Below are 15,015 nucleotides of genomic sequence, written 5' to 3'. Positions count from 1 at the left end.
TGACTATCCCTCACTAGCAGTCTAACAACATAGAATAAAAAGCTTTTCTGTGAGCCATTTCCCAGAATGAAATAGATCACCTGGTCGTATATATACGGGTATATTTACACCGAAAAAATGTACATGCATTCACTAACACATGCACAGAGAAAGGTAACATATCCAGCTGTGTAAGTAGGAAATGGCTCTAAGACGTATCAGCAAATCAGCAACTGAATCATCAAACTGGCAGGAAACCTTGTACACTATTCTCCTTTCATTCTGAAAAGAACCTACTGGCTCTGACTAGAATGCATTAAGAGACCAGGGTGAATGGAGTTTGAAAAACATCTTTAAAGGGAAAAGTAGGGAAGTGTGGCTGGTAGAAGAGGAAACAGATGCTCTCACTAGAATAAAAAGCCAGATTACAAATACTTGAGCTTTACAACAGTTTTAAATAAGCCTCAACGGTGCAGCATAAGAACTTTAATGAAAGCACAAGTCACTTAATCACACCAGTGTTAGAGTATTTATTTTTTTCTTTTCATGTTTCCTTTTCATTCATTCTTGGTTCATTTCATTTTTTCTCCTCATGACCTGGCACTTGCTTCCATTACAAGCTAGGACTATACTAGCAGAGGGAAATGGACCAAAGAGACATTTATCTCAATAATTCAGGCAGAAACAATTTATACCTGAGGCAGCAAGATGTTTTAGACAAAAGAGAAATTTTGCTTGGATTAACCCCAGACCCGGGTGGGTTTCAGACAGAAAATAATGTACTGATGATACCATGGTGCGGGGACTTTGATCCCTCCAGTACCCTGCATCCTCCCTGAGCTTTGGGACCCTTTTGTGATAATAGCAGTGTTATCATTTATGTGAAGATTTACATCTGAACACCACTGACTCAACCCTCTATTCCGAATAACTTAGAAAGGGAAAACTGCATGCATCCAACGTTTATAAACCCGACAGGCTCAGCTTCTAAGTACTTGAGTGAGTGTTGAATAGGAGGGCTGTCATCAGGGGCCCTGCCTCACGATGGCCTCATGTGTAGCATTTCCATAACCTGTCAGTAGACGTCAAGGGCTGGAGCTGTGGCTGGACGAAGACGTCCCCTGAATCAGTACTCACACTGCTCCCACCGTGGCTCACAATGCAGGCGGGCGAGGACAGCAAAAAGATGGAAGCCAAAGGAAAAAGGTCTAAAAGATTTGATCTTTTCTTCTTGCCTCTGCAACTTTTTGACCCCACGCTCTCTTGATGAGGACAGAGGACAAGAGAAATAAGAAATAAGAAATATAAACCCGGTCGTGGAAGTGATAGGCCGGGGAAGCGGTCTGCGTGTCCTCTGAAGTGGCCTTGGCTGAGAATGTTGTGGAAACGAGACGTCTGTTCTCAAGAGGAGATTTTTTTGAACATTTCTTAACAATATTTTTTTAAGAAAAGAAAAGAACATTGCTGCGTATTGGTGGTGTTTTTCCAGTGGGCAAATTACTTTAGAAGAAAGATGGATGATATGTAACCTGAGGAATACACTAAGTAGAATATGTCTAGGAGACTGAAATCAAGCAGAATTCATCCAGTTTAGAAGGGATAAAAGGAAGAATAGAAACTTACTTTAAGATAATGAAGTAAAAAAAATAATGCAGAATTTAAGTAGGATCTTTAAAAGGAATGGACATTCATTTGAGATTCGTAAGAATGGAAATCACCAAATGAAGCCATCTACTATTACCTGTTAGCTTTAGAAAAGTGGTTGTGGGGAGAGATTTATTTTTCAGTCTGTCTTCTTTAGCACAACAAAATTCATATTGAGAAAACTGGAATCAAAGACTGGCTTTTGTTTTTAACATATCTCCTCAGAGGGATTTTTTTCTGGTATAGCTCTGCTTTGGCATGATTCTAGATGTTAAGGGCAACAGAAGACTTCCTTTACCTTAATGGCTTAATGGCTTAATTGCTTAATATTTCCTTTTTTTTTTCCTTTGAAGCAGTGGCCAGATAGAGCTCAACAAATGAGCACAATGAGACGAAGAAGGTATTATTCCCCAGACTTCACCTGAAAGGAAAGGCCGGGTCTGGAGTGGCTGCTGTTCTGAATCAGCAGCTGGAGGCAGGGCCTGGACTGTCCTTCCAAGGCCAAGCCCTGGGAAGGACAGGGGCAGGGTGTTTTGAAGGGGGTGGGGCCTGGGAGCAGCTGGACATGGTGGAAGGTGCAGGATGGGTCCTCAGTAAAATTACCATTTTCATCTGCTTTCTGGTGGAAAATTATAAGGAATCAAGGATCTCTACCTCATCTACAGTACCTAAGCTGTGCTTTATCCAGGAGGCAAATTAACATAGAAGGGAATTCAATAATATCCAACTTCAGAAAAATAGAAATAGAATCCACTTAGAAGCTTGAAGGAGACCAAAATCTGTGCCTGCAAACACATAACAGAGAACTTCACCGGTGAGATGGAGAGAAAGGCATTTGCTGAGGTCACAAGAGGGCTTAGGTCATCAGTTTGGAGCTGGACATCCCCCACCTGTGACAGGCAGGGAGACGCTGGTGACGTCCACAGTACAGGAGGTTCATGCACGACACAGGGGTCTCCTTACGGCAGCACGGATGCAAATGCAAACACAGGGATGTCCACGGTGACACTCACGTTCAGATCCCCTTCCTGCCTGAGCATTAAGGCGCAGATCTGACCACTGTGTTGGGACACCATGGTACCATTGTGTGCACTTGTTTTTTTGAATGAGTAAGAAAGGGATATCCCTGACAAATGGCATTGTGGACAGAAGGTGTATTTCTCAGAGGGGAAGAAGTGAATACCAGGAGGCCATGAGCTCCCAGTCAAGAGAGCTGAGCTGAGCTAAGCCGAGACCCAGTTAAGTGGTCAGTTAGAAAGTAACAGTCAAGATTTCATTCACTTATCGTGATAGACTAGACAAGAGGTCATAAAGATGGTGCTAGCTCCCCCAGTGTTCCATTTTTCCCCATGGATTTGGACCAGTATGAAGGTCAGTTGTATTTGATATAGATGGGGTAGGAGGTATCATCCCACTGCCAAGGGAACCCCAAATTAAGGACTCCTGCCATTTTTATAGACCTGGGGGCCCAGGGGAGGAAGCGGGAGGGAGTAGGAGTAAAAAGTACTGAATATTGAATCACTGGAGAGAAAAATGTCTTCAAGCTCCTACTCCCCCATAGCATGGTCTCCGAAGAAGCAGCCGAGAAAGGTCCCTGCTGGCAGCTGACCAGTAATAAGGACTCCAAAGGGGAGGGCACCTAAGGGAGGAGTGACGATATGCAAGAGATCATGGCCGGAGTGTGTGGGGGGGGGGGGTTGCGGTGCATGCGTGTGTGATCTCGAGCCTGAGTCCTTGACTGCAACTCCCATCAGAGACAGGCATGCACTGGCTATGCGCACAGTCTAGTGTGGGGGGGCAACTTTCCCCTGAGACCTGCCAAGTACGGATTTGGCAATTGCCTGTGGTCAGACCTGAAGTAGCACATGTAGGATTTGGACCTGGAACCAGAATCCTCACTGTCTAATTAAAATTTCTAATATTAAAATGTTAAGTTATTTAGTCCCACCAAAATCTAATACTTTTATATTCACAACACAATACCCTTCATTTTCTCAATAATTTGAAGAAAGCTGCTTTCTTTTTGTTAAATGACGGCATCGACATACAGAGAGACACAAAGAAACCTAATAGAACGCTTTGCATTTTAGCCAAGGATCAGATATGTGCAATAATTTGCTCTATATCAGCCTGTCTGTTTTGTTTTTTTTTTTTTTTTCTGATTATTCCCATGTTTTAGAATGTCGGGAGAACTTTTTAGTAAGGCAATAAGCAGATTAGATTTTTGAAGAGAAGAATGTGTTGCTTTGTAAAAGCATTCTGTAATGCTTCTGCGAAAGAATTGATCCTACAAAATTCCAACAGAGATAACTCCTTGACTAATCAGATAATCCTTTTCTTATCAGTTGCTATCTCCTCTAAGAAACAGCAAAACCTCTGGGTGTAACTTTGCTGCTCTGACACGGGAGTCCTGCCGGGAGCCGCTGGCGGATGCACTAAGACTGGAGCATCTCAAGTTAGCCGCTCTTCAGTTCATACTTGTGTGTAAGAGAGCTGCACCTCCGCCGTGGTTGTTGTCCTTGGACAGTGGCTCTCAACGCAAGGAGCGGTCTACAGAGGACCCAGATGAGGGAGTTCAGTGCTTGGCAGGCCCCTGTGAACAGCCCCACTCTGCCTCTGTAGGCCATGGTCCCACCTAAGAGAGAGAACCGTTCCCTAGCGAGGTCCGTGGCCTTTGGTAGGAGTGCACTTTGGTTTCAGCTCAAATCCATCCCCCAGAGAACTGTAATCTCATCTGTAAATAGAAGTCACAAAAGCCCCTTCAACTCTGGAGACTTCTCGCAGGCCCGGACCCTCAGTCTCCACCTTAGCACACAGATGCGATGCTTCCCGTGTGCCAGATGCTAACTGAACACTTTGCTAAGGAAAATTCATTTAATCCAAATAGAAATTCCGTTTGTGGGCTAGATATTACTCTCATTTTGTAGAGGAGGATCCAAATACAGAGAGAGGGAGACACTTGCCAGAGTGTCTAATAAGTGCCAAAGCCGGGTCAGGACTCCAAGTGGTCTGGACATTTTATTGTCCTGCTAATCCCCTCTCAGTGAAACAAAGGAACTGAATTCACATGGCTCCTTGAGATCTTCCAGTGCCCCCAACCAGACTGTCTGAGACATCGGTAGATGGGGATCATTTCCCAAAAGACTCACAGTCAACTCCACAACCAAAAGAGTATTCATTGAAACTCCAGCATCCCATCCTTCTGCCAGTTCTGAGGCCAAAATTTAGCGTGGAGTGAAGGGACTAGTTATTTTCTAAGAGTTTGGGATGAGAGGAGGTAAAGGAACACAGCTAGAGATGAAGAGAATCATTTGGTAAGCACACTGAGATTTAAATACGTTGATATAGGGGCGCCTGGGTGGTGCAGTCGGTTAAGCGTCCGACTTCAGCCAGGTCACGATCTCGCGGTCCGTGAGTTCGAGCCCCGCGTCGGGCTCTGGGCTGATGGCTCAGAGTCTGGAGCCTGCTTCTGGTTCTGTGTCTCCCTCTCTGTCTGCCCCTCCCCTGCTCATGCTCTGTCTCTCTCTGTCTCAAAAATAAATAAACGTTGAAAAAAAAATTAAAAAAAATAAATACGTTGATATATTTTCCTCCAAATCAGGAATTTTTAAAGATATGTTTATGGTTTTATGCACACACACCTCGTTCCCCAGTTTCCTCCGTTTTATGATGAAGACAAAACAGGATGTAGCTCATGTAGGTCCTCCCCATAGGGCCTTCATATTGGAGACCCCTGTTCGTAGCTGTCATCTGACAGAGCCCCAAAGCTACTGAATACTGGAAAGAAGGGAGCATGGCTAAGGGTACGCGTGCTGGGGCTAGGTTGTTAATTTCAAAGTCAGTAGAAGCTTCACATCAAAAATCATTGCTGTATTTGGTTTCATCTGTATGTTTAATTTATGTATCATATTGACCTTTTTTAAAGGTCAATTTTTTTCTTTCCGTTTTATTGAGATGTAATTGATGCACAGCACTGTATAGTTTTAACGTGTATGGCATAATGACTCGATTTACGTATACATTGCAAAATGGTTGCCACAATGAATAAGAGTTAACATCCATCATCTCATATAAATCCCCCAAAAATTGTTTCTTTCTTTGTGATGAGAACTTTTAGGATCTACTTTCTTAACAGCTGTCAAATATATTATATAGCAGTGTTAACTCTAGTCACCCCGCTGTACATTACATCCCCAGTACTTACTTATCTTGTAACTGAAAGTTTGTACCTTTTGACCACCTTCCTCCAATATTCCCGCTCCCCACCGCCCCCCCCCCCCCCCGCCTCTGGTAACCACAAATCGGATCTCTTTTTCTATGAGTGTTTTTTTAATAACCTTTATTTTTTTAGAGCATTTTTAGGTTCACAGCAAAATTAAATGGAAGGTACAGATGTTTCCATAAACTCCCTGACCCTCATATGCAGAGCCTCCCTGACTACCAAAATCCCACATTGGCAATATATGAGAACTTTCTTGTGTACCTAAAAATGCTCTAAAAATTAGCTTATTAATTAAAAAAAGAAAAGTCACATCAAAGTGTTACATTTGTATCAGTGAGCCTACATTGACACATCATGATCATACAAAGTTCATAGCATACGTTAAAGTCCACTCTTGGTGTTGTACATTCTGTGAATTTTAACAAATGTATAGTGACATGTATCCATCATTATAGTATCATGCAGAATAGTTTCACTGCCCTAAAAACCCTCTGTATTCTATCCATTCATCCTTTCTTCCCCACCAATCCCCAGCAACTACTGATTCTTTTTTAAAAAAAATTTTTTAAATGTTTATTTATTTATTGAGAGAGAGAGAGAGAGAGAGAGAGAAGCAGAGCATGAGTGGGGGAAGGGCAGAGAGAGAGGGAGACACAGAATCCGAAGCAGACTCCAGGCTCTGAGCTGTCAGCACAGAGCCCGATGCGGGGCTCGAACTCACGAAGAAGTGTGAGATCATGACCTGAGTTGAAGTCGGACACTTAACCGACTGAGCCATCCAGGCACCCCCCTACTACTGATCCTTTTACGTTTCAAAATGTTTTGCATTTTCCAGAATGTCATATTGTTGAAATTATATGGTAGATAGCCTTTCATGTTGGTTTCTTTCCCTCGATAATATGCATTTAAGATTCCTTCATATCTTTTCGTGGCTGTTACAACTCATTTCTTTTTAGCACATAATAGTATTCCATTGTCTGGATGGACCATAGTTTATTTATCCCTTCGCCTACCAAAGGTCATCTCGGTTACACCCAAGTGTTGGCAATTATTGAGAAAGCTGCTATAAACATCCATGTCCAGGTTTTTTCTGTGGATATATGTTTTCAAGTCCTTTGAGTAAATACCAGTGAGTGTGACTGCCGAATCAAATAGTGAGGGTATATTTAGTTTTTTATAATTGCCACACATCCAAGATGTTTCATTTTGCATTCTCCCCATCCCTGAATGAGAGTTCCTGTTGCTCTACACCCTCGCCAGCACTTGGCATTGTCAGTGTTCTGGATTTTGGCCGTTCTAGGTGGGTGGTGGTATCTCATTGTCACTTTGACCTGAACTTCCCGAATGACATATGCTGTGGACTGTCTTCGCACGTGCTTATTTGCAATCCGTATTATCTTCTCTTATGAGATGTCTCTTCAGGTCTTGGGCCCATTCTCAACCCAGTTGTTCATTTTCATATTGCTAAAATTTTAAATTGAAGAGTTGTGTGTGTGTGTGTGTGTGTGTGTGTGCGTGCATGTGCGTGTACTTAGGATAACAGTCCTTTATCGGACTTTTGCAAATAGTTTCTCTATAAGTCTGTAGAAATCTGAAGAAATATTTTCTTTACAAGTCAGTGACTTGTTTACTCATTCTCTTTACGGTGCCTTTTGCAGGAGCAGAAGTTTTAAATTTTAATGATGTCCATCTTATCAATTATTTCTCTAATGGACTGTGCCTTTGGTGTCGTATCTAAAAAGACATCACCATATCTAAAGTCACCTAGATTTTCCCCTATGTTATCTTCTGGGAGTTTTAAAGCTTTGTGTTTGACACTTAGGTCTATGACCTATTTTGAGTTCATTTTTGTGAAGGGTTTTCCAGTGTTTTCGCACACGGTTGTCCAGCTGTTCCCGCACCATTTGTGGAAACATTATCTTTGTTCCACTGTATTCCCTTAAGTCAGTTAACATGTTTATGTGGGTCTATTTCTGGGTCCTCTATTCTGCTCCACTGGTATATTTGTCTATTCTTTCCCCAACAGCAAGTTTTGAATGAGCCCTTTTTACCTTTGTTGCACTTATCCAAGAGGTTCCAAAAAGTGTATTTAATATTTTAGCATGAGTTTATTAGACAAATGCTGCATGCCAGCAATGGACTAGGCCCAGAGTTACAAAGAAAAGTAGGATAAAGTGATGGCATGATAAATATTTTAAATTCTGTTGAATACCATAAAAGGTCCCTCAAACTGCCACCAATAACAACGAGTGACAACTAGACCTCAAACTGTAAATCCTGTGGCTCTACCATTTCCTACTGATAAAATCTAACCACTATTGAGTTCTGATATGTACTTGTATGTAAATATCTTTTTTTTTAATTTTTTATGTTTATTTATTTTTGAGAGAGAGACAGAGACAGAGACAGAGACAGAGTGTGAGCGGGGGAGGGGAAGAGAGAGAAGGAGACACAGAATCCAAAGCAGGTTCCAGGCTCCGAGCTGTCAGCACAGAGCCCGACGTGGGGCTCAAACCCACAAACTGTGAGATCATGACCTGAGCCGTAGTCGGATGCTTAACCGACTGAGCCACCCAGGCACCCCTATAAGTATCTTTTTTATTAAACTATAATTGACACATAATGTGATGTCAGTTTCAGACGTACAGCATATTGATTCAACAATTCTATACATTATTCAGTGCTCGCCACAATAAGTATAGTCACCATGTCACCATACAAGATTATTACGGTGTTATTGACTATATTCCTTACGCTGTACTTTTCATCTCCATGACTTATTTATTTTATAACTGGAAGTCGGTACCTCTTAATCCCCTTATCTATTTTGCCTGTCTTCCCATCCACCTCCCTCTGGCAGCCACCAATTTGTTCTCTGTGTAACTAACTTTTTTAATGATTAAAAAATACCCAAGGAGAAGGGGAATTTGTTCTGGTTCTTGAAAGCGAGGAAAATAAGGACGATACTATGTCATTTAGAGACTGTGATATTGACTTACAATAAGAAAAATATATTAAGTGTATTTGGTCTTCATCCTGTTTCTGGCACAGAGCTCCTAAAAACCCTTGGAATTTCCTAGGCAAGAAGGGAAATAAACATGTCTTTCGCTGTATTAATGAGGTGACTTTTGGACCACACTAATGGTAGGGGCTGGTTGACATCAGAACCAAGCACGTGATGGGAGGGTGGGAAATTTCAGTCCCATCTCGCTGGCCTCTGAGGTGGGCAGAGGGGCTGGAAATTGAATCAATGCCAATAATCAATGATTTAGTCTAATACGCCTGCGTAATAGAGCCTCCAAGAAACCCCAAAAGGATAAAGTTCACAAAACTTCCAGGTTTTTGCACGTGTGGAGATCTGGGGAGAGGGGCTCACTCATGAGGGCACAGAAGCCCCGCAGCTCCTCCCCACGAACCTGGCCCGTGTTATCTCTTCCATCTGGCTGTTCCTGAGTTACACGTTTTATAATACGCCACGTATCTGGTACGTAAAATGTGTCTCTGAGTTCTGTGAACCACTCTAGCAAATTAATCAAACCTTCCGCATTAAAGTGTGGAGTGTTGCAGTGTCTGTAATTTATTTTAAACGTGCTCTTCAGTTGAATAGGTCTTTAGCTCAGCTGACAGTTCTGGCTGTTGGAATCCACAGTACACTTCTTGAGTCAGTTGATCTGAAGCAGCATTAAAATGTTTTAATAGGCTCCTTGAAACGATAGCAGACCAACACTTACTAAACTTTTAAAAACACCTCCCTTCAAAGGGGATTATTGAAACATTTTCGTGCTCTGATAGGAAATAAGTATACTGACCACCAAACAGATCTTTGGCAAATGAGCGCAGAAGGTCTGTCTTTGTTTCTAATTCTCCTTTCGTTAGATCATTTGAACAGTGATGAAAGGATATGCCATATAGGTAATGTCCTCGTTCAAGCCCACCTCCTACATGCACAATGCAGGTAAAAACTTGCTGTGCAACCCCGTTTTTCCTTTTAACTGATTTATGTTCCACAAGCTGTTTTCTGATTTACAGGAAGGTGATTTGTCTGCCCACAATTAAAGTGTTTAATTTCCCCGGTGTCCTTTACGCAGTCGTGTGGAAGAAGCAACCAAGTGTATAGCGTGTATTCAAACCTGAAGAATCAGCGTTCCAAACCCGTCAGCTGAGTTTGCTTCTTCTACTCTAACAGGAGCACCCGTTGGGTGTCAGTGCCGTCAGCGTGTGCGAACTTGCACACGCGCCTGCGGCCTGCCAGCAACAAGTGAGAGGGGATTTCAGGGCCCCTCCCCGCAGGCCTGGCCTGCCCGCCCAGAGGGCAAGCGGGCGCCGCCTGCTTTGGGTGCCACGTCTGCCACTCACGCCCCCTCTCATCCCTAGAGACAGCCCTTCTCCACCCACTGGTTAATGTGCCATTTCACAACCCGTATCCCTATACGATTCTTAGATGACTTTGTCCCTTTAACATTTTGTCCTTTGAAGACTGCAAGATGGCTGTCCTTCTCGTTCGTGTCACTGAGGCAGCTGAGAATATCAGCAAGGGACCAATGTGGAAGAACAGGGACGACGCAGGACCACTCTGGAAGCCAGAGAACAGGGTGGAGGTGGGAGGCAAGCAGAGCCCGTTTCACTTTGCTGTTAACTATTGAAAAACCATTCCTATGTAGCCTTTTGACCAGAGGCAAAATCCTCTCCTTATTTAGAGATTTACCTGGAGACTTCACTATTTCTAAAATATAGATAAGCTCTCTTTGTAAGAAGGAAGACCTTGACTTCCTCCCTCTCTCCTTCCCATTCTCTGCATCCCGCTACTCCTCCCCGTCCCCCCCCTTCTTCTTCCTCTTCCTTCTCTCTCCATTCCCCCTTCCACCTTCACACAATAAACATTATTAGTTGGATGAAATGAGCAAAGAATGGATGTCACGGAAACCCCTGCTGCAAATTATTTGACAACCCTTTTGTAAGTGGGATAAGGCTTAAATTCCTTCTATTCACAGGATTAAAACTGCTAGTAAAAGCAAAAATAACAAGAGTAGGACTGAGGAATATGTGTGTGGTAGAGGTTACAATGGATTCCATGTGTTGCTTTTGTCCTTCTTAGCAGGGATTAAATGTATTTTAATAGTTCTTCGTTGCACAGTTGTTTAATTACTTTTCTGAGCAGAGGCATCTCTAGGTATCATGTCAGGTAAAACGTTTCAGAACTTAAAAACAAAACAAAAACAAAGGAAAGGACATAGCATGGTACCCAAAATAACATGACTTCCTAGTCAGAGTAAGGAGGACATTGCCGATATGACATATCCTTTCATCATCCATGCTAACGTGGAAAGGTTAACATTTCATGTGACATCCACAAAATCCTTCTAAATCTGCTTGCATACTAGTCTTACATTGACTTCACTTCACATTAGCGCCGTGGGGGAAGAAGGCAGACGTTTTAAAAACTATCAGCATATTAACTGATGTGAGAAAATGTTTCCTGATCTAATGAAGTGTGAATAAGATTTATCTTTACACTTTCCAGGCTGTGGTTATTAGCCCCCTGGTGAAATGCTCAAATCATATACTTGAAAATATAGATTCAAATATACTGCCACAGAAAGTAAATAAACAAATCCAGGTTTTCCACTCTAATTCAAGTGAAACAAAATGTAAAGAAAAGAAAATCTCAAATATAAATATTAAGAAGAAAAGGTGCTCTTGTGTCAAAACTGCAGTGGGTTAATTTGGTAACATGTTTTCTTATTTGTTCATTCATATCTATTAATAAATATATTTACATAGTCTTCTATTTACTTCTGGAAGTAAATAAGATGATACTCCTTCCTCCAGGAGTCTGTCATTAATTTACAAAGGTCAGACCTACAGGCATAAAATAGTAAAGAAATGGTTATGCGTTGTCAGGCAGTGATAACTCACAGTGTGAGTCAGTTTCCTGACCTACAGAATAAAGGTGAGGGGAACCCTAATACTTAGTAGCCTCCATTGCATCTTACAAGAGTACATGAGCATAAATAGTTGGCTTCATAAGAGGAAAATAAACTGTGTGATCATTTCACGCAACTGTAGACAATCAGTGCAGGGCTCTGTGTAGGAGCAGTTCCTAGTTCTAAACATGCTTGGGGCAATGGACTCTTTCTCCAGACAAATATTTGCATAGAATTATGTGCTCAGGTCAACTTCTTCACCTCGCTTCTCCACTCATGCTTCCAGTGCCCCACATTAAATATCCCCTGTGACCATACAATAAGAGAAAAGACTCAAATAGCAGACAGGCCAGGCAATAGGATGTGAGGACTCCAGAAAACATGAGACTTCTCTGTGTCAGCGAGCAGCAGCTATTCAGTTTGAGGTTTTTTTTTTTTTTTTTTTTGAGGTTTTATTTGTTTAGGTAATCGCTATACCCGATATGGGACTTGAATCCAAGACCCCGAGATGGAGAGTCACACACTCTTCCACTAAGCCAGCCAGCGTGAGCTAACTATTGATATGCAGGTCTTCATATCTAGTCTCCTCCAGTTTTTTAAGGGAAACCAGATATTTAAAAACTTTTGTGATATCTTCCAATGTGAACTTCCAAAATCATGTTTTATTTTTGGGCCACCATCTTAACATTTTATGGAAAGGATCTATGAACCAATTGGAGCGTATCTGTGAGCTGGGTGTAGACAAAAAGACAACAGTTTGTGATGTTTACTCCAGTGATTCGGTGTGGATTGAAGACGCCTGTGAGGTTTAGTGGCATGGTCTGAATTGCTCCCTGAATGTGTGTGTATGCACATGTGTGTACACACAAAGATATATGCTACCAGGAAAGGCAAAAAGGAAGGGGGGCACCCAGACACTGGAAAGATCCATGGTCCAAGGGTAGGAATGATGAGAAAGTTTGGAATGTTTGGGTGAAAAGAAAATTTTTTCCTAGCTAAGGGAGAAAGAAGATTGACTTTATAGTAAAACAAAGTCTTGAAAAGCAAATGGAGTTGTTTGAGCAGAAGCTTCTTGAATGATCTTGGTTAAATGCTTTCTACTCATACATCAAGATTTGAGTCTCCTGTGATATTTGCCATAAAATGACACTACCAATGAAAATCCAACACCTCATTAAATAGATTAAATTATATGAAGACATATAACAAAGACACAAACTTCCAAAACACATTTCTTCCTCGGCCATTGATTCACTTGTTATTGGTCCTAAATATGAATTCAAAATCTCAGAGATCTAATTCAGCGGCAGAAGTGCTGTAGCTTTAACTATTTGCATAGTGATCCCGATGTAAAATTCTGCAGAAAGCAAAACAGAAAACCGGAGTTCAGTTGAGTATCAATTCTGCATGGTAATTTCCATTCGTGTACCAATATCTGATTAAATTCATATAATGCAGCTGGGTCCACTTTCATCTTTAATGAAAAGAAAATTTCAGTCAAAGGATGTGAAAACAGGCACTGAAAATTCAAAATATGTTTTTCTTGAGCATTCACAAGAACTCAGGTTCTCATTTTGCTCATGTTTCACTTGTGTGCTTTTTGGTTTGTGTTTTGTTGTTGTTATTTATTGTTTGTGTGCTTTTATTTGTGAATGTTTGTTATGGCTGTACCATTGGGATGAAAACTCCAAAAAGGACAGAAGGGGACTCCATAAAATTTAAATTCTGTCCCCCTCCCCAGCCTCTCACCTAGGGGATTATCAGTTCCCCTCCCAGGAGGCGACAGCTGATATCAGTTCTCAGATGACCTTCTGAGAAATACTATGTGCATATAGTACCATTTAGTAATTGAATTTAGCTACCTATAAAAGAAAGCCCAAATAACGATTATTTAGAAGGTAGAGATTTGTTTTTCTCTCATCCAAGAGGAATCTGGACATAGGCACAGCAGGCCTGTGATGGTGGTTCCACTATCATCAGAGACTCAGGATCTTTATCTGCCTTCCTCATTATTCTTGGGACCCAATTTTCATCCTGAAAAGCACTTCATGATCATAATATGGTGGCTAGAGTGAAATCTATCACATCAATATTCCAGCCAAGAAGGAAGAACAAAAAAGCAAAAAACAAAAAAACAAAAGAGTTGGCCTCCCAGCAGCCAACTTCTTTTCAAGAAATTTAAAAGTCCCACACTATCTAATTGACTAGCCCTGTCTGAGGGGATAGATTTTAAGCTGGGCACTTTGCCACTCCCAAACATTGGGGTTCTGTTGGTAAAAAATAAAGGAAGAATAGACAGGGAAAAGGCAACTAGTAATCTACTACAACATATAAGCCATAGGCATATGTATTCTCCTCCCTGTTTTTTAAACAAATGGTGGCATATTATAAATACCCACATTACTTTTGATTGTATCCACTATGTTTATTAGATTTTAGTAGGACCAAAGGACATGGAGCTAATTCCTCTGAAAGACAGGTTCTGCACGACCCCAGCTGCTCACAACTATGGTTGCTTCCTTCACTCCTTGCTGTTCAAAGAGCAGTCTGCATACCAGCAACAGTAGTATCCCTGGAACTTGCTGGAAATGCAGAATCTGAGGCTCCACCTTAAATCTACTAGGTTCAGAATTTACAGTTCAACAAGATCCCAGAAAGACATATGTGCATTTGAGTTTGAGAGGCAGTGTGTACTTCCAACCCTGCTAAAGTCCCACTTTAGTGACTGGTAGTATATTAGGAGCCCTCTCCCAACTAGCAGTTAGGGGCTGGAAGCAATTCCATGTCCTAAGATGGAGTCTGTAAGCACCCTGTTTAAATGAGGGCCAGTGAGACGGTCAGCTGTACACTTAGTGGTCTGTTCCTAATTGTGCCATCAGTCACCAGTTCTGGTTCCTTCCTCCAATCCCTACTCCTTCTCTCCTAAACTGGAAGGAAGGTGGCTTTCAACTCCATCTACTTTTCTCCCTAGTTTCTAGATCCCCTCTTCTCATGGAGCTGTTCTTGCTTCCAGTTTCCTTAACTCTTCTTCAGTGAGCCTCACTGCATTTTAATCCCTCAAGCCAAGAGCTCTGAAATGGTCTCATCACCCCAAAGCCTGGATCCTGGCCTTCTTTGCTTTCTTGGGTCAGGACAACCTTGGCTAGTGATGATAGTCAGGGTCAGAGATGACTTTGGTACTCTCCTGAACTTTGTTTTGGAGGCAGTCCTTCCTCCCCAGATCCCAAGCAGATTTTTCTCACCCTA

This window comes from Lynx canadensis, chromosome F2 (assembly GCF_007474595.2).
Source record: "Lynx canadensis isolate LIC74 chromosome F2, mLynCan4.pri.v2, whole genome shotgun sequence".
NCBI classification, from domain to species: domain Eukaryota; kingdom Metazoa; phylum Chordata; class Mammalia; order Carnivora; family Felidae; genus Lynx; species Lynx canadensis.
Note: the sequence above shows the minus strand (reverse complement) of the source record.